This window comes from Artibeus jamaicensis, unplaced genomic scaffold, assembly GCF_021234435.1.
Source record: "Artibeus jamaicensis isolate MK-2021 breed Jamaican fruit bat unplaced genomic scaffold, CSHL_Jam_final scaffold_1283, whole genome shotgun sequence".
Classification (NCBI taxonomy): Eukaryota; Metazoa; Chordata; class Mammalia; order Chiroptera; family Phyllostomidae; genus Artibeus; species Artibeus jamaicensis.
Window position 1 is genome coordinate 58,671 of NW_026522028.1, and position 23,086 is coordinate 81,756.

The window sequence follows — 23,086 nt, forward strand, 5'->3', positions numbered from 1 at the left end:
TCAATGTGTGGTTGCCTTTCACATGCTCTCCACTGGGGACCTGGCCTACAACCCAGGCATGTGCCCTGGCTGAGAATCAAACCAGCAACCCCTTGCTTTGCAGGCTGCCACTCAATCTACTGAGCCAAATTTCTTAAAGCATAAATGGGTTTTGTGTGTTTTTGAACTTTATATAAATAGAATGATAGTGTATGCTCATTTGGATCTAGCTTCTTTTGCTCAACATCATGTTTGTAAGACTCATCCATATTGTTGTATATAGTTCGTTCATTCTCACTACTGATTCCATGTTAGGTATATACCCTCATTAATGTATTCATTTTACTTCTGATGGACTTCTGGGTTGTCTCAAGTTTAGGTTTATTATAAACAGTGCTGTGAACATTCCTGTACATGTCTTTTTATGAACCCATATACCTTATTTTTGTTGGATATGGACTTAGAAGTATAATTATTGGGACATAGGCATAACTATATTCAGCTCTACTCATTATTTGATAAATAATTTTCCAATTTGGTTGCACCAGTATACACTCTGAACGGCTGTATAGAGGAGTACCAGTTTCTCCACATTCTTGCAGGCTCTTGCTAATGTCTTTTTCATCTTTACTATTCTGGTAAGCAGTAGTGGTATTGCATTGTACAGTTTCCTGAGTTTTCTATGTTAATTGGCCTTTTGGACATCTTTTGTAAAGTGCCTATTTCAAGTCTTTTGTTCATTTAAGCAAATATTACTTTTAATATTTTTAAAATTAATTTTACTTTTTCTAAACTGATGAGTTCTCTGTGGTACTGTGAAAACAGTCACAGCAGAAGAGAGTCATGGGAAAAATATAGAATTAATAGTAGGAATATGGTTAGGTGCCTATTCTAAATCTAGAACTGTTTTGAGAAGCTAAACAAGAAAAGCAGTAAGGCAGAAAGAACCCTCAATGTAGAAATGAGACAAAAAGGGAGAGGCTATTATGAATATGATGTATGTGGGTAGGATTTGCTTCCTTTTGATGAATGGGAAGTATACCACATACAGGACATAGCTCAAGAGTCATGATAGCCATGATAGCTACAGTGACTGGCCAGAAAAGTTTTTCTGGAGAAAATAAGGGACACAGGTGGGCTTTAAGCCTATTATATAGTGTGGTCAGTGTTAACCCACTATATAATTCAAAGCAGTTCAGTGCTTATAGGAAAAACAGTAAATATTCTGTAAATGAAAATGTGTATCATTTATAAGTATGTTACCATTACATCACACTTCTTAAGAGAGGAAACATGGTGATTTATAGATACCCTAGAATAGCCAATAAATATATACTTTCCTTCCTTTAACCTCACAAGCTTACATTAGGCTTTACTTTTTTTTTCTGTTATGAGTTACCAGAATGCACTATGACATTAGCTGCTTATTTTTAGTTTACTGATTAAATTTTAATGAGGTTCTTCAGAGAGCAGAACAATCTGTTAAAGAAAGTTAATATTGCTGGACAAGACCAATGCATAATGGACACCATGTGTGAGAGAAAACATAGAATAAATAATGTGTCTTTGGTTGTATTATCTTAGGCATACCACAGCCCCATTTATATAATTTTAGCCCCAAATGTAACAAACTGGTGCTTTAAATGTGATTATATAAAAAGTTTATGTATTATATAGTTTTAATTAAATGAGGTCAGATATACTAAATAACTCCAAGAGCTCAACACTTAAAAATCAACCAGAAAAAACATAGGTTCTCAAATTTTTAATACTCCCACTGTCCTACCGTGCATGTACAACAGAAATTGAGAAATGCTCACAAATGATATATAGAACAAAGCCGATACACCTCTCAGGCTTTAGAAGGAAGAATTCTATGACATGTAATAATGTTGCATGACTACCTAACAAAGCATATCACTGAAGTGAACATGTTTCAAAGATATTACATAAAGCTATCGGGAGAAACAAAATTTAATGGTCTGACACAGACAATTCAAAACATTAACCTCAATTGTAAAGAAGAAATATTTTTCAGGAGGAAGTTCTTTTTCTTCTTTTTTTTTATTGTTGTTGTTCAAGTACAGTTTTCTACCTCTTCCCCCCAGCCCTCCCCACCTCCTCCCTCTGTTTCCAACTGCCCTTGTTATTATCCATGTGTCCTTTATAATTGTTCCTATAATGGGGGAAAAGGGTGAAGGTTTTAAAGAATAAAGTTCTTTAAATAAACAAGATTCATACCTTTGTTAAAAAAACCTATTTATGAGTTTAGGTCCATTTCCTGTAAGTATCACTCAAATTTTTTAAAGGAAATTTGTCTCAAGAACAAAATTAAGTTGGTAACACTACACAACAGTAAGAGCGCATTCTACAAAAGCATGAGTATAGGTTTTATTGTAAAGTAAAATAAAAAGGTCCATGAAGAAATGTGTTTTTCCTTTGCAAACTAGTATCTTCTCCTGCAGAAGTAGTCCAGAAAAAATCACTAGAATGGATTCCTAAGAGAAGCTATTATACTGATGTCATTGGGTTAACACTGACCACACAGGTTAAAAAAAATCTGAAGATGGTAGGGAATGCTAGGCTTGAGTTGTCTGTTGTGACTGTTTTTAAACCCTACAGATCAATCTAATTGAACTGGAAAGCTATGCATTCTCAGACAAAAAAGCAGATGAGAAATGAAAACAAGATCCTGGAGAGTCCACGAACTAGAAAATTAGCTTAATCACATCTGACTGGAAATCATCAATCCCCAAAGGGAGATTTAATTTCATAATGATGTCCTATTTTTTTAATGCTGGCAGGGATCATATATATCTTATTTGATGCTACCATATCCTCAAACTCATCACTATACTTGCCCCATACTAGACATGCAAAATTTATGAATACATAAAAATTTATGAATATTACATTTTAACAAGTTGAGCTCATATGATATTCCACTTTGTGTCTGACTTTTTTCATTCATACATTGTGATATTCTTTCTATGAAATTAAATACTTCAAAACCATGAATCTTAGTGGCTGAATTATATTCATGTATTATAACTTAACCATTTCCTAAATGTTCAATCATTCAGAAATAAGCTTTTTGTTATATCCATATAATAAAAAAATCAGCCATTAAGAATGTATTCTATTTTTTGCTGTTATAAATAATATAGCAGTATAATATTTTTAAACTATAAAGTGTTGTTCTCATGTCTGATTATTCCCTTGGGACAGATAAATAGGAGACTTGGATTTAGACATCTAGAGATAGAGCATTCTTATCTTTTGGGGAAACAAGTATATATTACTGGGAAAATCAGAGGGTGTTATCAGCTCTTCACACGTGTAAATTAATTTAATCAGTTTGCTTTCTTCATACCTAGCTAAAATAGACTAAAAAAACTGTTGTTTTCCTAAGTAAAGTTGAGATGGTATGACAGTGAAAAGGGTTGTATCCTATAGGATGAGTATGGAAAAATTGATCCTGACCAGGGAATATGCACTGGGCTAGTCCTTTATTCCATTACTTCAACAGTTATAAGATATTTCTGTGACTCTTTTTCCTTGTCCTATAAAAGGCTTCCTGGTAAAACAAACTGAGGCTCAAGGAAGCTTGAGAGTAAAGAGCCAAGATATAACCTGTGCATGCCTTGAGGTATTCATTGCAAGGGTTATTGCAGGCATATGATCACGTGTTGCTTTACCTCTCATGCTATCTCATCTAAAAATTCAATTGTTATATACTTATAGATATCACCTAATTTGACACCATAATCATCACCAAATCATGATAAACAAACAAAAAAAAGTAAAATGGATACCAATTCAACACATTAAATTTAACATTTCAGTATAAAATTAATTTTATTTACTCATACCCTACCTGGTTCTAGAAAGAATTAAAGATACTTTATATAAAATCAAATAATAAAACATTAAATTAAAAAAGCAAAAAGCATTTGAGGAAAATGTGACAAATGGATAACCAAGAATAGAAAAGTTTCAAGATAATATAGCCTGAATAGAGATGACTCAGATTTGTATACAAAAAAATTTCCTGAAAGGTTTTGTTTCCTTGTTGAAGGAACAGATAAACCTCCTCGTAGTCAATGCCAAAAGAAAAACACAATTCGTTACATGAGCCATGGTGTCCCTAAGATAAAAAACAAACTAGTTGCCCAGAAGCCTAATCACTTATAATTTTCAGATTAGAGAGAAAAATTATCCCTAGTGTCCTCAAAAGAAGATAGCTTCTTTGTTATAAGTAGGCCAATGACAAGACAGCACACAAACAATGTGCCTTATATTTGTATAATATATTTAGAAATCGACTCACTAAAATGGCTTCCTAAAACTGCTCAGATACAATTGAAAAGACACCAGGCCCAGTGGAATGTCTGTGCCAAAGGAAACTCATTGCACCTGGCTGATCTAGACAAATATCCTGATGGCCACTCTGTAAACAAAACATAAAAGATCTGACTCATTCTGTTGGCCCTTCTCCAAAAAAAGAGCAGCAGCCCTGAAAGAAATGCTGATAAGCAATCCCTTGGGCCAAGGGAATCCAGAATATCATTCCATTCTAAATAATTAAGGATGAGGGACTACAGGTCACCTGGGGGTAGCCTTAGGTCCTGAAGGATTACTACTCCCTGGAAGTACATTCTGGAAAGCTTGCCAAGGTGATTTACCAAATCAGTATAGCCCTGGGATCAATCACTAAAAACAAAAGAGGAGGTTTGTTACCATGTAATGGCTAAAAAGTAACCCCATAGCTTTGTCTTGGAGACAAAGCTTTATCCTAGCTGTCTGGAGACAAAGCACTAAAGATTCTTCTACTGAGGGACAGGGCATGTTTCTGGACTCTTTTCACTTCAGTATTTACTTTTCATGAAAATTTGAACCCACATGTGGGTTCAAATTTCTCTATAAACCCTTCATTTTCCCTAGTTACATACCTTTACATAAGGGAACTTATGAGATAAGGGAACTGAGGGTACATAGGGTGTTTTATCTGAAGATTTTTTTTGTTTCCTCAAGCACTGCATCAAGAAGAATGTTTGCTCTCACCTATAAGAGGAATGTAATGAACAAAATAAACTAACAAACAATATAGAACCAGAGGCATGGAAACATGGGACTGACAGTGACCAGGGGGGAGGGAGAGGGGATAGTGGAAAGAAGGGGAAGGAACTAGTTAAAAACATGTATGAATGACCCATGGACATGGATAACAGTGTGGGGATTGGCTGTGGGAGTGGAATGGGGGTGGAATGGGCAGAGGAGGGCAAAGGGGAAAATTGGGACAACTGTAATAGAATAACAATTTTAAAATCTTTTAAAAAAAGAATGCTTGAATCATTTTGCTTGATCACATTAGAAACCTGTTGGATCCAGAAAGGTGAATAATATACTTGTCTTACAGATGAAGAAACCAAGGCTTTTATTTGGTTACAGAGGGGCTATTTGGTAGAAACTCAGCACATTCTAGGTGTGAGTCTCACTCTTCCGCTATTCCCCACTATGGTACTGAACCAACAATGGCAAATTTTCAGCTCTTAGCTTAATTTCTTGTCCCATAGTGGATTTCCTAATACTAAAATGGTCAGTTTTGCAACTTGCAATTAAAAGCAATAAATATAACTGCATGCAAACCTGAATCAGAGGTCCTAAAACAAGGTTGACACTCTGGGCTGTGTTCTGGCCCCTTTTATTTGCTTTTCCACTCCAACAGGAATCCTATACATCAAGCAAAGCTCTCTACAAATGCTATATACTTTCCCACTTCCAAGAATTTATTCACACCATTCATTTTAATTTAAATACTGTATTTTGCCATATATAGTGTGCATCCTTATTTTTCTCTCAAAAATTTGGGCAAAAAGTACACATTATACACAGCACAGTACAGTATTATGTCCCTTAACTTTTTTACTCCTTTGAATCCTAATGCCATTGTTAATGACAACATAATTCCCCACAGCCTTAAAAATACATGTCTATCAGCCCCAGAGGACATGACTTCTGTCCTTCAGATTTCGATAGCATTCAAATGTATAGCATTCATTTGTCAAATATTGTTCTCTCTTGTGTGCTCACTAATTTTCCAACTGTGTTTGTATTATCTCCCCAAGATTGTAAGCTGGTTGAGGGATGAAACCATCACTTAGCCTTTCTGTACTGATGACAGCATCCAGCACCCAGCAGACACAGAGAAAACATTCTGATGGCTAAGACATCAAGTCCCCTGAACAATTTAAACAAACCAGCTGCCTACCTCACTGTCTTTCTCTCACTATAATGTCAACTGATATTTTACCATCCCATTATCCCTTTACCCTTCTTTTTCTGTTTTAGCTGTTCATAACACAATACCAAATTATGTTTTAACATTGGACTGACTACAGATTCTTCTTGCATGACACCTATGGGAAATATTTTCTACTCACTAAACTGATATGTAGTTAAGGCAGACAACTTGGAGCATGGGTAAATGTTCAGTGCTACTTCATAATCCATTATATAAATATTTACCATTTATTTAACCAGTCCTCTGTTAGTGTTCAATTATGATGTTTCCATTTCTTTTTTTATTTCAAAGATTTCATTTATTTATTTTTAGAGAGAGGGGAAGAGAATGAGAGAGGGACAGAAACATTAATGTGTGGTTGTCTCTCGAATGTCTTCTACTGGGGACCTGGTCTGCAGCCCAGGCATGTGCCCTGACTGGGAATTGAACTGGTGACCCTTTGATTCACAGGCCCAAGCTCAATCCACTGAGCTACACCAGCCAGGGCTCCATTACTTTATTTAAAATAATGCCGATAAATGTAACCGCCAAAATTTTTATGCACATCTCATTATTTTCTGACATTTAATTCCTAGGGTTGAGAAAGCCTGAAGCAGTTTCATTTTTATCACCCGTGTACAAAAGAGCTTATGTACAGAGAAGTTGCCTCAGGTTGGTTTTAGGGGGATTTAAAGTGAAGGAGGAGGGAGGAAGGAAGGGAAACAGATAGAGAGGATCAGGTCTTTAAAAAAAGATATGACTGTAGTGGCCCTGAATCAAGGCCAGCAGTTGACTGAAGCTGCTGGTTTCAAGCAGGAGCCTAAAGCAATGTCTTTCTATGGTCTGTTGGCAATTTCAGAGCTTAGGAAATACAATGGTCAATTCATTACAAAGAAACATCTGGAAAAAAAAGATATGACTTTAAAAAAAAGATGTGAAATAATATGATGCATACAGAAGTTTTCATTATATTGATCTATTTTTTTGGTATGCTTAATCTTTTATAAAAATTTAATAACAAACTTTTAAAAACTGTCTATTCCACATACTCATTGGCGAGCACAGCATTTTGTTTTTCAAATTTGTGAATTCAATAAATTAAAATAGTATTTCCTTGCTTTAGTTTACAATTCCTTGATCACACATCAGGTTGAATAGATAATATGTAATGTTTGTATGAGCTAAGCTGTATTTCTTCTTTTATGAACCTATAGCTTTTGGTTAAAATGTTGTGCCCTCTGTTCTTTATCCACGTGTGCATTCTGTTTTTAATTTCAGAAGCATGTAAATGCACATTTCCTTTCAAAAATAAAACTCCTATCCTAAAGAACTATCCTCTAAGTAAGATCTTTACATGTATAGTCCTTATTTGATCTCTTCCTCCTTATATATGTGGCCCTCAAAGGGAAAAGTTTCTCCACTACTGAATTGGACATAAATTTCCTAGAAGAAATGAAAAAAATAGAGAGGCCTTTAGAAAAGATCCTTCCTTTCCTAGAATAATTGAATGGAAGGCCTGTGGAGTAAAGCTTGGTTCCTGAAGAAAGGAAATTATCTAATAGATATGATTGTAGTCTTTTCCTATTGCTGTGGTAAGGAAAAGAGAATTTATGGCTCAAAACAAATGTTCTGTATGCAGATAAAGAGACATTAAAATTCATGACGATCTAGAGAATGCAGTAAGAGACACATGTAAACTCATAAATCACAGGAAGGAGGACCCTAAGAAGGCAACAGATTATAAGAGCAAGGGGGTACACTCAAGATTACAGGATCCTAAAGGTTCCTAGCTGTCTTCAGTTTCATTTCATCTGGCTTAAAGAAGAGGACACCTAGGAACTTTTTGTTGATATGGAAATTAAATAAACTCATAGCACAAATATAGAAACACATCAAGTGCTACAGTCCCTGACTATCAAATGCAATTCACAAAAGGAAGAGGAATTAAATACTGAAGGATATTTAGAAATCACAGAACCCTAAGAAGTAGAAAGATGATTTGTGGAGTCCATCACTCAGAGAGTCAAGGGTTTCCATACAGCTGGGGCCAAGTTCTCTTGTACCACTGTGTATTTCCATCTTTGACCATATGTTACATCTTAAATATGATCAATGTAAGTTTACTTTGAAACCATGAGCTAGACCACACTTTTAAAATAGATACAAAGACTTTGAATAAATAGCAAAGAAACAGATTTTGCCCTTGATACATAAGATGGTAAACCTACTGCTAAAATATGTTCATTGTGTGACATAATTAATTGTACATGTTCCAGGACATTTTTGAGTGAGACCCCAGTCATGAACATGACACTATAATGCCATCCACAATGCTTTGCCCCCGTTTTCTATAGGAGAAGGGCAGGAAAAGTTCTCAGAATTCCTACAACTAAGGGTAGCCATGTGACACAGTTCTAGCCAATGTGATATAAGAGGGAAGTCTTTTTATCAAGAATATACTTCCAGCAAACCCTTCTGCCATTTCCTCCCCTTTCTTCCTGAATGGAAAACAGATGTAAGGTGTGGAGTTGTACCATCATGAAAATGAAAACCACATGCTAAGCTTGGTGAATTGGAAGAATAGAAAGATAAGTGTTCTTGAAGATGTCCACTCCAAGTTGCTTACCAATAAACTTATTTTATGAGATAACTACACCCTTGTGTAAGTCTCTGTTAATTGCACTTCCTGCTACTTGCAGCCAATCTCATTCCTACTAAGGTGACAGAGCGGACAAATAGAAATTGAACTCTCCACTGTGGTAGAAAGAGACAGGGACACATTAAAAATGCAATAAAAATATTATAGATGCTATAAAAGAAGTAAAGGATACATTATAGGAAGAGGGCTTCGGTCAATGGTACCCCCCAAAAATATGAAGGCTTCACAGACAAGGCAACACTTGAGAGTTTAGAATTTTAAAGACTTGTTTGCCAGGAGCAGAAGGGAAAGACTATCCTGTCTTGCTCTCTCTTCAATGCTGTTAAATCTATTGTAAAACAAGTAAAGAAACCTAGGACATAGCAATACAACATAATTCCCATTCTTTCAACAAACTGTACCAGAACTCAATGATTACTAAAATGACATAAAACCTGCCCTCATATTACTTATAGTATAATGAACATTTTCAAGACTATCTCAATAAAACAAATAGTTACAACTCAGTGGCTACATAATTGTATCTTAAATATACTGCTGTGTTTGGCCTATAAAAAGTCTGATATTCCAAACTAAAACATACTTTTGTTCAGTATCATCTAGGAATCACCTCTCTCCTAGAATAAAGGAAAGGACATCATGTTGTCATTTGTGATGACTAAAAATCTCACTGTAATTATGAACCTGGCAAAGATCCCAGGAGATCAAATCAGTCTATTTTGTAACTCACAGCTTCAAAGTCTTTGAGGACAATAAGGATCCAAGTACTTAAGAAAATTACCTCACCATCTATTCACCTCCTTGGAAGATGCTTCTGAAATGCCTAGCTATAGCTTTAGCTATCAAGAAAGTCAATTTTAGGGAAGACCCACCCCATATACCAATTTAGTTACTATTTGAGGGGAAAATCCCCTTTGAAAAGCATTTCACCAAATTTCTTATATGCAGCAGTCCCCAACCTTTTTGGCATCAGGGACCAGTTTTGTGCAAGACTGGGGGGATTCCAGGGGGATGGGGGATAGGAAGCACAGTTCAGGTGAGCTTCACTCACTTGCCTGCTATGGGTGGTCTGGGGGTTGGGGAGCCCTGCTTTACAGGATTTTAATACCTCATGAAGCTTATTCTAAAACAGAGTTTCTCCCTGTTTTTTTTTTATTGTACAAACACTGTGAAACATGAAAAAGGTACCTTGAAAATACAGTTCCTTACCTCCCATTCAATTCAAGTATTTATTTACCTCAGAGATGTGAGAGTAAGACAGGATAGTAATTAATGTGGTCTGGTACAGAACCAACACAAATGCATCTGGGTGCTCAAGAGAATAAGACATAAAATTTGGTAAATTATAAATTAATATTTCAGAATCAACTGGAAATATCCTGAGTCTTGCTAGCAACATGCACGAATATCCATGAAAACATTCTTTGGCCTTACTTTGCCTTGTTATTCTGGTCTTTGATGATTTTCACATTTTTAGTGCTCCCTCATGCAATTAAGGCCTCAAAGCAGCTTTAGGGCACTGGATTTCAATCCAGGTTACCTGAATAAGAAAAAGGCTGCAAACAGGGGTATTCATAGTTACAAGTCAATAGAGACAACAGCAAATAGGTACCACAGTCCCTTAGAAATCCTGAGCCTTCTCAAGGTTCACCAGTCTACCTGCAGCACTGAATAAATGGAGACTTAGGACAGAGAACCAAAGGGAGTTTCTTAGTTATGCTGCTGAATACCTGGATTAATCACAGGATATAATTCCATACTATCTCTGTTTTACAAGTCAATGCCAATCTATAACTTTAGTGACATCATGGCTGCTTTGATCTCATCCCATTCAGTAGTGAGTAGCACCTACAGTAAAGCCTGTGATTTACCATAATGATATCAAGGCCCCATGTAACAACTTATATGTGAATTAACAAGTGGATAATAAGCCAAAAGTGCTGCAAGCTGTATTTTGAGGAATTTCATATTTTGTCTGTAGACATACTCTCCATAACACTTTAACCCCAATTTAAAGAAACTTTCATTCTTTGCTAGTCTATAGCCTAAATTCCTCAATGATTTCTATAAACCTCCTAATTACTACATACATTCTTAAAGTGTTCAAGTTAATAATCTAACTTACTTTGGTTATCACATAAGGTAAGAACTATAAAATAAACTTTATTTAATTACCTAGCTTACTATTCCCTATAGTCCTTCAACAAATGAGTTAGGCAGAAGTAAGAAGTAACCATTACAAGACTTCCCCCCAAACAATTCATTTATATAGCACTATATAACAAAGTATATCATGAACAAATTAATCTTTTATTTAAAATGGCTTGAAGGTATTAGCTGTGTATCTACATGAGTTCAAGAAAATATATACAAATAATTTTCTTTAATCATCTTATTTCTGAGAAAATCACAATGTTCACTCATCTAATTTATTAACGATAAATAATTTATTATATGGTGAATCCATAATTAATGGATTCAAATATTTACTTAATACCTATGACAGGCAATGTACTAAGCAAAGTAGAATCTAGCATTTGGTTCAAATCAGCCATAGATTAAGTTTTTTAAAATGTCCAGGCTTGGAGAAAAGTTATTCTATTGGCAACACCACTTAGTGAGGTGGGATCATATAGGTTGCTCATAGCCCCCCAAAGATCCTGCTTATAACTAAATGTCTCCTTCTCCTATTTCCCTTTGTATGGAAAACAAGAAGCTAGGACATCACAAGATTTTACCTTACCAACATACACAGGGTCTTGTTTTCTAACACGTTATTCACTAAAGAAAATTGAGTTTTGTTATTCTCATGGAAATACTCCTCAAAACTTTCCATTTCTGGGTATGATAAACTCAGAACTTACAGCACTCTCTCCCTCCTCCACACAAATACACATACACGCAGAAAACGACTACAAAACCTGGATAAAATAGAAAGGGAAATGAACTTAAGGTACTGGATGGTGAACAAAAGCATACAAACTTTCACAGGGAACTCAAAATTGCTAGGAGAAAGAGAGACGGGGAACTACATAAATTGGTTTTCATCACCATGTCTTTTACCCTGGGGCTAAGTGAAGCACTTGTGGTAAACAGTAACTAGTAGAGGAGTAGGCACACATGGAAAAAGAAAACCATCATTTTTCTGGCCTAGGAAACCAGAAAAATTGAGTTGGTAAAATGGTGAAGGTGAGAACTCCCAGAAGGAATAGAGCCAGAGAGGGAATCTCCAAACATAGTCTACCCACATCTTTAGCTGAACCCTGAACCATGCTGGTGTAGAAGAAATACAAAGCAAAAGAACAAATTCTGAATTAAGACTATATCTCCCCCACCCAGAAGGTGCTGGTGAGTGAAGAAAAGCAGATAGACATTGGCAGAGAGTATATACTCACTTGGAGGATGGGCGATGGTGTGACTTTTAATCTGGGATTAAGTGCAGTCCAAGTGCTCACAGCAAAGTGAGCACATGTGACAAACCCAGTCATTCAGGCCTGGAAAAACAGATATAAAGAATCCAGGAAATCATGAGCATTTAAGAGAAAGAGCCAAAGAGTAGATGCATAAACCCTGCTTATCCACATCTCTGACTAAACTCTGAACAATGCTTGCACAGACTAGATTCTTAGCAGCCCATCCAAAAACAACAGATCTGAACAAAGACAAGAAGCTACTGCACAAGAAAGAGTGAGCTGTTCAAGCCCAACCATGAAAACCAGCTGCTAAAACAAAGGAAATAATACTTATTGGATAAAAATGGCATAGTTCAAAATCTCAATTTAACATTCATAATATCCAAGATATAATCACAGTGCCCAACATACAAAGAATCAAGAAAATATAATGCATTATTAGAAGAAAAAATGTCATTCTAGTCCAGCTCCAAGATGAACCAGATATTGGAAGTAACAGATGAGAATGTTTAAGTGGCTATCCTCAATGAAACACAAGAAGGCATGTTTTCAATTCATATAAATCTGACTTCTGCTTCCTGGTTTGGCATACAAGGACCTTGGAAGTCATCATTCCCATTCTTACAATAAGAAAAAAGATAAACTGAAAATTAACAGTTCTTCCCTGATCCAGAGAGGACTGAGCTCACAGGACAAACCACTGCCCCCAAAATACAGAGACAACAGTTGGATACAGAAAATCCAAATTACCAAAGCAGAAGCCCAGGAACAGAAAACTCCAGAATCAGTATCAAGGTAGGAAAACCTAAACTGTCATTGATTCCTGGAGGCACAGTGTGACCAACTCTGAGAGTTAAAAACTCCAGGGGAGTAAATCTTAGGAGGACCTTCACATTTTGGTGAGTTTTACCTCTAGAATCCCTACCAGGTTCTCACAGTGAAGATCAAAGAAAAAGTCCCTTACTTTCATCAGGGGGAGGGAAAAGGTAGCCATTTCGTAATATGCCCAGAACATTCTCTTCTTCACAAGGCCTGTCCTCAAGAGAAATTATCAGAGCCTAACCTTGGGGTGGTGAAATACCCAGATTGGCTTAAAATACCCAAATATCCAGTTTGCTCCAAACCCCTGTAGCATTGGACATGGGGTAAACACCCAATTCCACCACCCTTTTAGCCTCCCTGCCTCACCTAAGAGGGAAAAACAAAACAAAATTAGAAGCAGTTGTGACAGTCACAGCCCAGGGACACAGGCTCACTGAGACTCAATCACAGGATTATAGAACACTTCTTTCCCCATACCTTACCGCCATATCAACAGAACTCCTCCTGTATGGTAACAGGGAAATACAATTGAAAAAAACTGCACATCTCTGACTTTATCTAAGAACAAATCCCTAGGGGAACCCAAAGACAACAGGAGAGTCAAAAACAAAGACACCAGAAGAAATTTTATTCTCTGACATATAGCTACAGAAAACAATAAACATATCCTAACCTCTAGCCAAACATAAAACCTCACACTTAAGGCTGATTTTCCTCAATTCGTTTTACCCAGCATATCATGTCCAGCCGTCAACAAATAATATCAAGGCATAATAATGCCCCCCATAAAACAGTGATGAGACAGAGAAAGCATCAGAACCAGACTCAATTATGACACAGATTTTAGAATGATCAATTCATGAAAACCTCAGCAGAGAAATTAGAAGTCTCAGCAGAGAAATAGAAACAATAAAAAAATTAGAATAATTTCTGAAAAAATTATTACAGTGCCTCAACAGCCAAATGAACATGACAGAGGAATGAGTAAGCAAACTTAGAAAATCAATGCAAAGTGTAGAAGATGAAGAATAGAAAAATTGAAACAAAATGAACAGAAGCTCAGAGACCTGTTAGGTGATATTAAACTGTCATAAGTAAGTGTAATTAGAATACCAGATGAAGAAGAGAGAAAATATTTGAAAAAACAATCGATGGAAACTTCACCAAAACTGATGGCATTCACAAACAGAAAACACTAAATGAATACAAAGCAGAACAAACACAGACAAGCCCAGCTAAAGGACATAATAAACTATTTCAAGCCAAAGATAAAGACTGAACTTTGAAACCAACAAGAGAAAGACAACATATTACAGTCAGGAAAACAATGATCTACTGGTTAACTTCTCATGAAAAATCATGTAGGGCAGAAAGACTGGAACAACATCTTCAAAGTCTTTGGGGAAAAAAGAAATGTTAACCCAGAATTCTATATCCAGCAAAAATATCACTGAAAAGTGAAAAAAATATAAAAATATTTTCAGATAAAAGAAAATTAAAAGCATTAGTCACTGGCAGATCTGCACTATAAGTGTTGGCAGCAGACTTGAACTTTAAGAAATGCTAGAAGGTATTTAGATGGAAGAGAAATGATAGTAGAAATGGTAAATGGCTGAGTCTTTTTGCAAAAGACTTTTTTGCTTTGTTCCTCTAAATTTCATTATAAACCAATAACTGTTTAAAACTAAAATAATAGTTTAGTCATACTGTATGTACTTATAACAAGTATTTAAAAAGGATAGACATGTAGGCCTATAAGTTTGTAAGATTTCCATGTTTTACTTGAAGTAGTACATTATTAACTAATTATGTAGACTGTGATAAGTTTGAGTTCTATATTATTATCCCAAGTGCAGCCATTATAAAAATAGTAAAAAGAAGAATAGCTAAAATAATAGAAAAAATAATGAAAACATATTCAAATACTCTAAAAACAAGGTAGAAAGAGGAAGAGAAGAAGGAAAAACAGAGAAGTACAAAAAATAAAAAGAAAATATTAGGCCTAAGCCCAATCATGTCAGTAAATGCATTAATGATTATTGGACTAAACAGTCACATTAAGAAGCAGAGATTGTGAGAAGGTAAAAATAAAACCTACATACAAGTATACACTATTTAAAAGATACCCACTTTTACATAGAAATACACAGACAGGTTACAAGTAAACAGATGAAAAATATATACCTTAAAAAGAGTAAGCAAAAGATTGGTATGGCCATTAATATCACAAGACAAATTTCAAAACCAAATGCATTATCAGAGATAAAAACAGGGCTCTCCATAATGATAAAAGGGTCAACTCGACAAGAAAGTATTATCCCAAATGTGTATGTCTCCCACACCAGAACTTCAAAATATATGAAACAAGAATTAACAAAATTGAAGGGAGAAACAGAGAATTCCCCAATCACAGCTGGGGAATTAAATGTTCCTGCCTTGGCAATGGACTGAACTAGGGGGGGAAAGTCTGCAGAGACACAGAAGAGCTGAACATTATCAGCTACTTTACCTAACTGATATTTATTGAATTCCTTTCAGGTTTACATGATACATTTGGCAGGAGAGACCACATTCTAGATTATAAAACAAATCTCAATAATTTTTTAAGAAAATCTTACATACCGAGCAAATGCCAGTTCTAGCAAACATGCTAGTCCCAGATTACTGACTGATTTAAAAACAACAACAAAAAAACCCACAAAAGTAGTAAAATATAAAAACAAATTAATGTTTTATAGACCCTGGGGAAAGAATTTTCAACAAAGTAAAAAATTTAAAACATTCCTTTCTTTAATTTTGTAATTCTTTACTGTGGAATAGCTCAGAATGTCAATTCTGTTTTAAATAACAGAACTGATAACTGAGCAAGGAATCGTAATTTGGATTATAAAATTCTTGCTTTAATAAAAACTCCTTAAACAGTGGGAAAAAAAAAAGAAAAACTGAAATCATAGAGTATGTCCTCTGACCGCAATAGAAGTAAATTAGAATACAGTTTTAGGGCACACAGGACCACCCTCAAGTTTGTGATTCACCAGAAGAACTCAATAGTAGTTATTCTCATGGCTGAGATTCGTTTATTACAGCAAAGTACACAGAGTAAAAGCTGCAGGAAAAAGATATGCATTAGGTAAAGTTCAGACAGGTCAAACACAGGCTTCTTATACACATGCTTTCTGTCTAGAAACGCTAGTAGCAAAACACAGGCACATGTACACAATACTTCTGCCCAGGTTAGAGCAAAAAGAACTTTTTTATTTCAGTGGTCATGGCTCCAGGGCTGGTTATGTAGGTATATCCTGCTGTGCAACTAGCTACAGTAACTAAAAGCTCAGAACCCCAACAATGAAACCAAGTACACATCATCAATCTGGATGTTTGTACCAGGCAGTTCTGACAAACACATACAGCATGGCCTATTGCTCTTGGTGTACAAAACAAAATCAACCATTAACATAAAAACATTCAAAGGACCACATTCCAAGGGGTTGCCCAAGAATCAATCATGTTTCTATGTTCCCTTAGAGAAATGAAGCACTTTGCAACCAGACCTGCTATGTTAACATTTTCCCCACTAATACCAATATGGAAACCAGGAAAACCACACATATTTGGAAAATAAGCAATAAAATTCTAAATATTAATCACTGGATGAAAAAATAAACTACAAGAGAAATTAGGCAATATTTTGAATGGTAACAAAAATACATTAAAATCTGTGAAATGTAGTTAAAGTAGTGCTTGGAGAAAAACTCATACCCTTAAATGTCTAAATTTAAAGAGATAATATAAAATCAACAAATGTTATAAAAATTTTTTTAAAAATATGTAAGTAGAAATTACCTTCCACATTGTCTTCTATTTTCCCCAGATCTAATAACAGAATATGAATGTTTTATAGATGCTTATATGGTAAAACATTACTTTTCTTCAGAAACCAAAATATCACAGACTGAAGAGACCACAGGATGAGAAGGAGGAAACCACCTCCTGAGTAGGAATGCCCCATTTAAAGTATACCATTCTGAGTGGGAACAAATACTGTGATTATGCATTACTTCCTACCACACTTAGGTGTGTGTGTGTAATGGGGAGCTTCATATTTTGTGTGGTTTTTCTAGTTGTATGAGTAAGATCTTCCAGTGGACAGGGTTTGGTATTTTCCTTGGGATTACAATGTGAGAAAAGAATAATTCCAATAGAAAGCATTGACTTATGACCACCTGCTAACTGGAGGCCCCATTCTGCCCAAAGACAAGCAAAGGGTTCAAAAAACATTTCCATGATACATGATAGCAGCTCAGTGTTTGGCCAGTGAAAGCCCCACTGTCACAGAGCCAAACATTCCCAAAGCAGAAACACAGTGGCTAATAGGGCCACAAGTATTACTACTACAGTTAACCTCAGTGTGGTTGGCTTACCACGCTTCCATAGTTTTTGGCTGGTGAGGAGAAAATGAGCTTAAGTGGATTTAGACAAAATAGACAGCAAAAGCAAAATCAGCGTGTTGTCAGTGCACCAAGTCCCTAGTTACACATGATGACGTCAAATAGAAGGAACCAGATAACAGATGGTCCAAAGAATGTGGAGGGATGTGGCATGCTGCTGTTGAAGATCCACCTCTAAAGTAAACCCAAGCAGTTTTAAAGACTAACAGATACCTAAAGTTGTGCCCCACGGTGTACAAGGTGGAAAGTCCTCACTCCACTGAAACCAGGAGATAGGTCAGAAATGGTTATATGGCAGTTTCCCACAAGGTATGTTATGAGAAACTGCCTCATGGTAACTCCTCACCAGATTGCTTATCTCCCTTTGCCTTGTCGAAGACAGGGGTCCCCAACCCCAGATACCAATCTGGGGCCTGTTAAGAACAGAGGCAGTGAGAGAAATTTGCCTGAGCTCCACCTCCTGTCTCCTGTTGCCCACCCACCATCCACAGCAGGTGAGGGAGCAAATCTCACCTGAGCTCCAGAGACTCAGAGCTCCACCCCCTGTACCCTCCCCCTTCATCCATGAAACCCAAAACCAGTCCCTGGTGCCAAAAAGGTTTGGGACTACTGCTCTTAGAGGGATCATAGGGCATTTTGTCAAGACTTGAGTCCAGACTATGTCAAGTACTGCTGGGGTGACCTGAATAAAAATGAGCAAGGTTGCCAGGGTGCTGCTTAGAGTCTTTCAGATAAAAGTAAGTTCAAATATGCTGAACTTACTTCTCTGTAAACCAAAATTACTGCAATGATATTCAATGCCAAGATTTCTGAAATACTGAGCATTTCAGCTGGGACCTGAATTAATTGAAGGAAAGTGATGATGGAGTAGCATAAGTGTAAAGTTTTTAACTAAATATCCTCTGTTGTCTACCATACAGGTTCATGGAATTAACCACTGCAAATACAGGCATCCATGAAGCAGGGAGCTGATGTGTGGGAAGGATGTGTAGTGTACAATGAAGAAAGAGGTGCACCAGCTGTATAACTTCCCTAACCACTCGCCTGTGGTCTTACAGATGGGTATGCTAATAATCCCTGGAATTACCGCTGTTGCTTCTGGTCAAATAGAGTAAGGTCAGGTCAAAGGCTATGGTTCTAAAACAATCAATGCAGTATAATCAGAAACATCTACCCCAGACAGTAGTAGAACCTTAGGCTGTAAACAACCCCTTTCAGAGCTCTCTGAGATGGTCTGCCTTAGTCCTGGCTAGCTGGGGAACCTACAACAAAGCGAATTTGGACTCTATTTCTAGAGAGAAATAGAGTTCAAAGAGAAGAAATAGAGTTCTTCTGATGGAAGAAATACTGATAAAGAGACAATGAATGATAATACAGCAACTAAGATTTACCTATGAAAAATGGAGACTAGAAGTGTATTAACTTTGGGTCATCTTAATAGATTCCATCAGTACTACATCAGGAGTTATAGAAAACATTTTTGGGATAAATAGAATGAAATATTAGTTATAAATTTATCTTTAATATAATTAAATGTAGGAAAAGAATACTTAAGATTTTTGGTCAGAATTATACAGAGACAACATCTGGCTTAAAGCTGTTTGAAGACAATTCATATACTGTTTTAGATCAATAGATCCTGCACAGTGTGTGATGAAGGAAAAAAGAAGACAAACCACATACCACTGTAGTAACGTAACAGGAAAATACATAACACTATCAGTTGAAGTCCAGTAACTATAGCACAAAAAGGGGAAATCATGGATAGGCCCAAGAAGTAAGAGTTAACTGCACAGTATCACTGGGCAAGTCCTCTGTGAGGACTGGAAGTAACAGATAAAAATAACTCACAAAACAACTTGTGGTCTATTATCCAACTAGGAAAGAAACAGAGCATGGAGGGGTCCACAAAAACCTTGAGAGAGTTCTACGATGTGAAACTGTAATGAAAATTGAAGATAATATAAACTGTCTTCACTAATTAATAGCTGAAGATAGACACAGGGATAAGATAACCCTATAATATAACATAAACTCTCAAAGTAATTTACTGTTTTGATTATTACAGCTAATTAAACGTTACATGAAAAGATTTTAATCCCAAGATTTGTATTTTAGATAAGATTTAGAATGAGACTTGTTATAAATGATAATCAGAATATATTCTGTCATACATGATGCTTGAGAAAAAGAGGAAATGAGAAGGGAGGCTCTCTCCCCTGCCATCTCTGTTTGCATCGGTAAGGAGTAATAGAAAGTCAGCTAACAGAAAAGCACTGAAAGACAAAAACTCCTTTGGAAAGGGTGATTCAGACTACTGTAAACCTCTAAATTTAGGAGCTTTAAACTCTAAGACAAGGACAGAGTTCTCAAACAGAGTGGTTAAGGGAACCCCATATGGTCACATTCATGCTTATATTCAGGCTGCTTTTTACCCCCACAGTCTTCATTTTGAATACAGACTTCCCTTCCCCTTTAACAATATGAGACATAAAGCAGCAGCGGATGGATACACACACACACACACACACACACACACACACACACACACACACACAGTAGTGGGCAGAGAGAGAACTTCTGTTTAAGACATTTTAGTTTAAGGCAGACAGTCATTTACAGGACCCTGGGTATTCAAGGAAAAAATATGACTGGATAGAGCTATGGGAATTGACAGTGTGCAGAATGAAACTGAAGTCATGAAATGGGATGGCATTATCCAGGGAAAGGGCAGAAGTTAAGGAAAGTGTTTTAGGGAGTGAATAAGTAAAAGTTCCACTAAGAAGAAGTGGGTAAATGAAGCCTTCTTCTGGAAGTACAGTTCATCATATGATATTGATTATTCTTTGGAGAAATCTAAAGGAAAAAGTATCTACTAAAACCTAGCTTTTCATCACCACATGACTAGATATATGACTCAAATATTTATGTTCATCATCATCTGTTTTAATAGAGTACAGTGGATAATCTAATTCAATGACATTTGAATGCATAATCTCATTAATTCAACAAATATTTTTAAGCACTTACCATATGCCTGCCACTGTGTTAAGTACAGAGAAATTACCCTTTCTAAGTAATTTATAATGGTACCCTCTCATTCATTCATTCATTCATTCATTAAGTACTTAACTAAGTACTTAATGCTTGCTAGACCATATGTGATGCTTGAAATGCACACATAGTAAGTGTTCAGTATACACTTAACCTTCCAAACAGAGTTTCACTGTGTGTTTACTGTGTAAAATGGACAATGGGGAAAGGCAGCCCAAATGTGCAAAATGGAGAATGGGGAGAGGCCTCATGCAACAGGGCCTCCTAAAAACAGCTCCATGATTTAGTGTCAGAAAGACCTAGATTAGAATTCCAGTTCTACCACATACACCAAAGTGACCTGAGCACTTAGCCTCTCTGAATTGTCCTCCCTACACAGTGGGGATAAATGTCATGTTCCATACAGAGTAATAACAATAATGAAAGAAAAATGTCTCGTACAATTTAGAAGGGTTATTGTCATTGTTGTTGTTGTTATTACTATTATTAAGGAAGATAATCTATGTGTTGCAGTTTAATTTTTTAAAAGATTTTAGCCCTGGCGTAGCTCAGTAGACTGAACGTGGGCCTGCGAACCAAAGGATCGTGGTTCGATTCCCAGTCAGAGTACATGCCTGGGTTGCAGGCCAGTTTCCAGCAGGGGACACATGAGAAGCAATCATACCTTGATATTTCTCTCCCTCTCTCCTTCCCTTCCTCTCTAAAGATAAATAAATTTTTAAAATCTTTAAAAAAGATTTTATTTATTCACTTTTAGAGAGAAGAGAAGGCAAGGAGAAAGACAGGGAGAGAAACTCCAGTGTGCGAGAGAAACACAGATCAATTGCCTCTTGCAGACCCCCTCCTGGGGACCTGACCAGTAACCCAGGCAGGTGCGCTGACTGGGAGTTGAACCAGGTACTTTCAGTTTGCAGGAAGGCACCCAACTCACTGCACCACACCAGTCAGGGCATGTGTTGTAGTTTCTTGAGAGAAAAGAAGAAGAAATAATTTGGGCAATCTTTTGAATAAGGAACTCTAAGTACACTCCTGTGAAGGACAAAGCTGCCAAGAGTAAATTTGGATTTCAGAAAAAAAAAAAACAGAACCACATTCTACAGAGGATTTTCCATAGTCCCCTCCCTGATCTTCTAAGGGCCCTGCTATCCTCTTCTTCTTACCAGCCCTGATAAAGTAGACTAAAGTCCACCCACTCTAGTGACAAGGAGTCCAGGAATGTTCACTGATTCCTGGTGCTGGGAACCAGGCAGAGGCCAAGTAAATAAAGATAATGTAGATGCTCTAATTCCTGGCTAGTGAGGCAGAGAATCTTGCAGAGAGCTAGCTCCAACTAAACCATTAAGAACTGCAATGCAAATGAGGAACACAAAACAGAAAAAGTGGAAGCTATCTCAGAAGGGTTAGGCATATACAACTTTTGGGGAAGCGCTTAGGTCTATAGAGGTGGGTGGCCCTTCTAGAAGCACTATGAAGGGTAGTGCCTGCAAATTAGAGGCTTTCAGTATCTGTGGATGAGCAGATTTGTTTTAGGGACTGGTAATAAATGACAAGAGAGACCAGTAAAAAGGACGTGATTAGAGTGTTAGGAAACAAGTAATAAACCCTGAACTTAGTTAGACAAGAGCAGTGGAAATGGACTATTAAAAACTTTGCAAAGGTCAATTCTATAAAACGGTGAATATTTGTAGTTTAGAGAAAGAAATATAAATAAATGCTAATAATAAATACTAATGTCTACATTTTCATTTAAAAGAAACTTTAAAATTCAAAGAACCTAATGATTTTTGCAATATAATTCCTATTAATACAACAAAAACATTTGTATTTTCAGACTGCTTATGAGCCTAAAGAAATAATTATTTTTACTTCTGTATGTAATAATATTTTTGTGATAAATCCTAGGGAAAAATGAAATACTGAAGTTATGATAAAATTACATAGGAAAGTAAATTATGCTTGCCAAAATCATTATTCTGGTCCCATGAGTAACACTAACACACACAAAAAAACCCTAGGAATATATTCCATTAACTTTCTTTTTGCAGTAACAGCAAATTTTAAAACTAGTCATGTGTTTCTAACTTTGCCAGCTTTCTCCCTGAAGCAAACATGTCAGAGAGGATTACTGTGGCAAGTTAGTCATATGGATTTTTTAAAATAAAACTGGAATGCATAACATCAGAATCCAAACCACAAAGAAAAGGCACAATGGAGACAGACTGGAGCAGACACACAGAACATACAGTGCTTTGAATAACAAGGCTTTGTCACTCAAATGGAGCTATTTGGTTACTCAGCACTCCAGAAAATAACACATATCTCCTAAAGACACAGTTTTAAAAGGCAACAACAACAATAAAGAATACAAGGAACTTAGTCCAAGTCAGGAATGTAAAATACAACAGATTTTCCTGAAGAAATATTAAGT

General features: G+C 36.3%; 2 non-coding genes across 2 annotated transcripts in view; one reads left to right on the plus strand and one right to left on the minus strand.

The window, feature by feature from the left end:
• The window catches only part of LOC119064586 (uncharacterized), a 68,602-nt gene that overhangs the window by 41,656 nt on the left and 3,860 nt on the right, over positions 1 to 23,086 (minus strand). The window lies entirely within an intron of this gene.
• On the plus strand, positions 7,028 to 7,164 carry LOC119064587 (small nucleolar RNA SNORA2/SNORA34 family). Its single transcript, XR_005085432.1, has one exon. It is a non-coding gene; the product is annotated as a small nucleolar RNA SNORA2/SNORA34 family (small nucleolar RNA).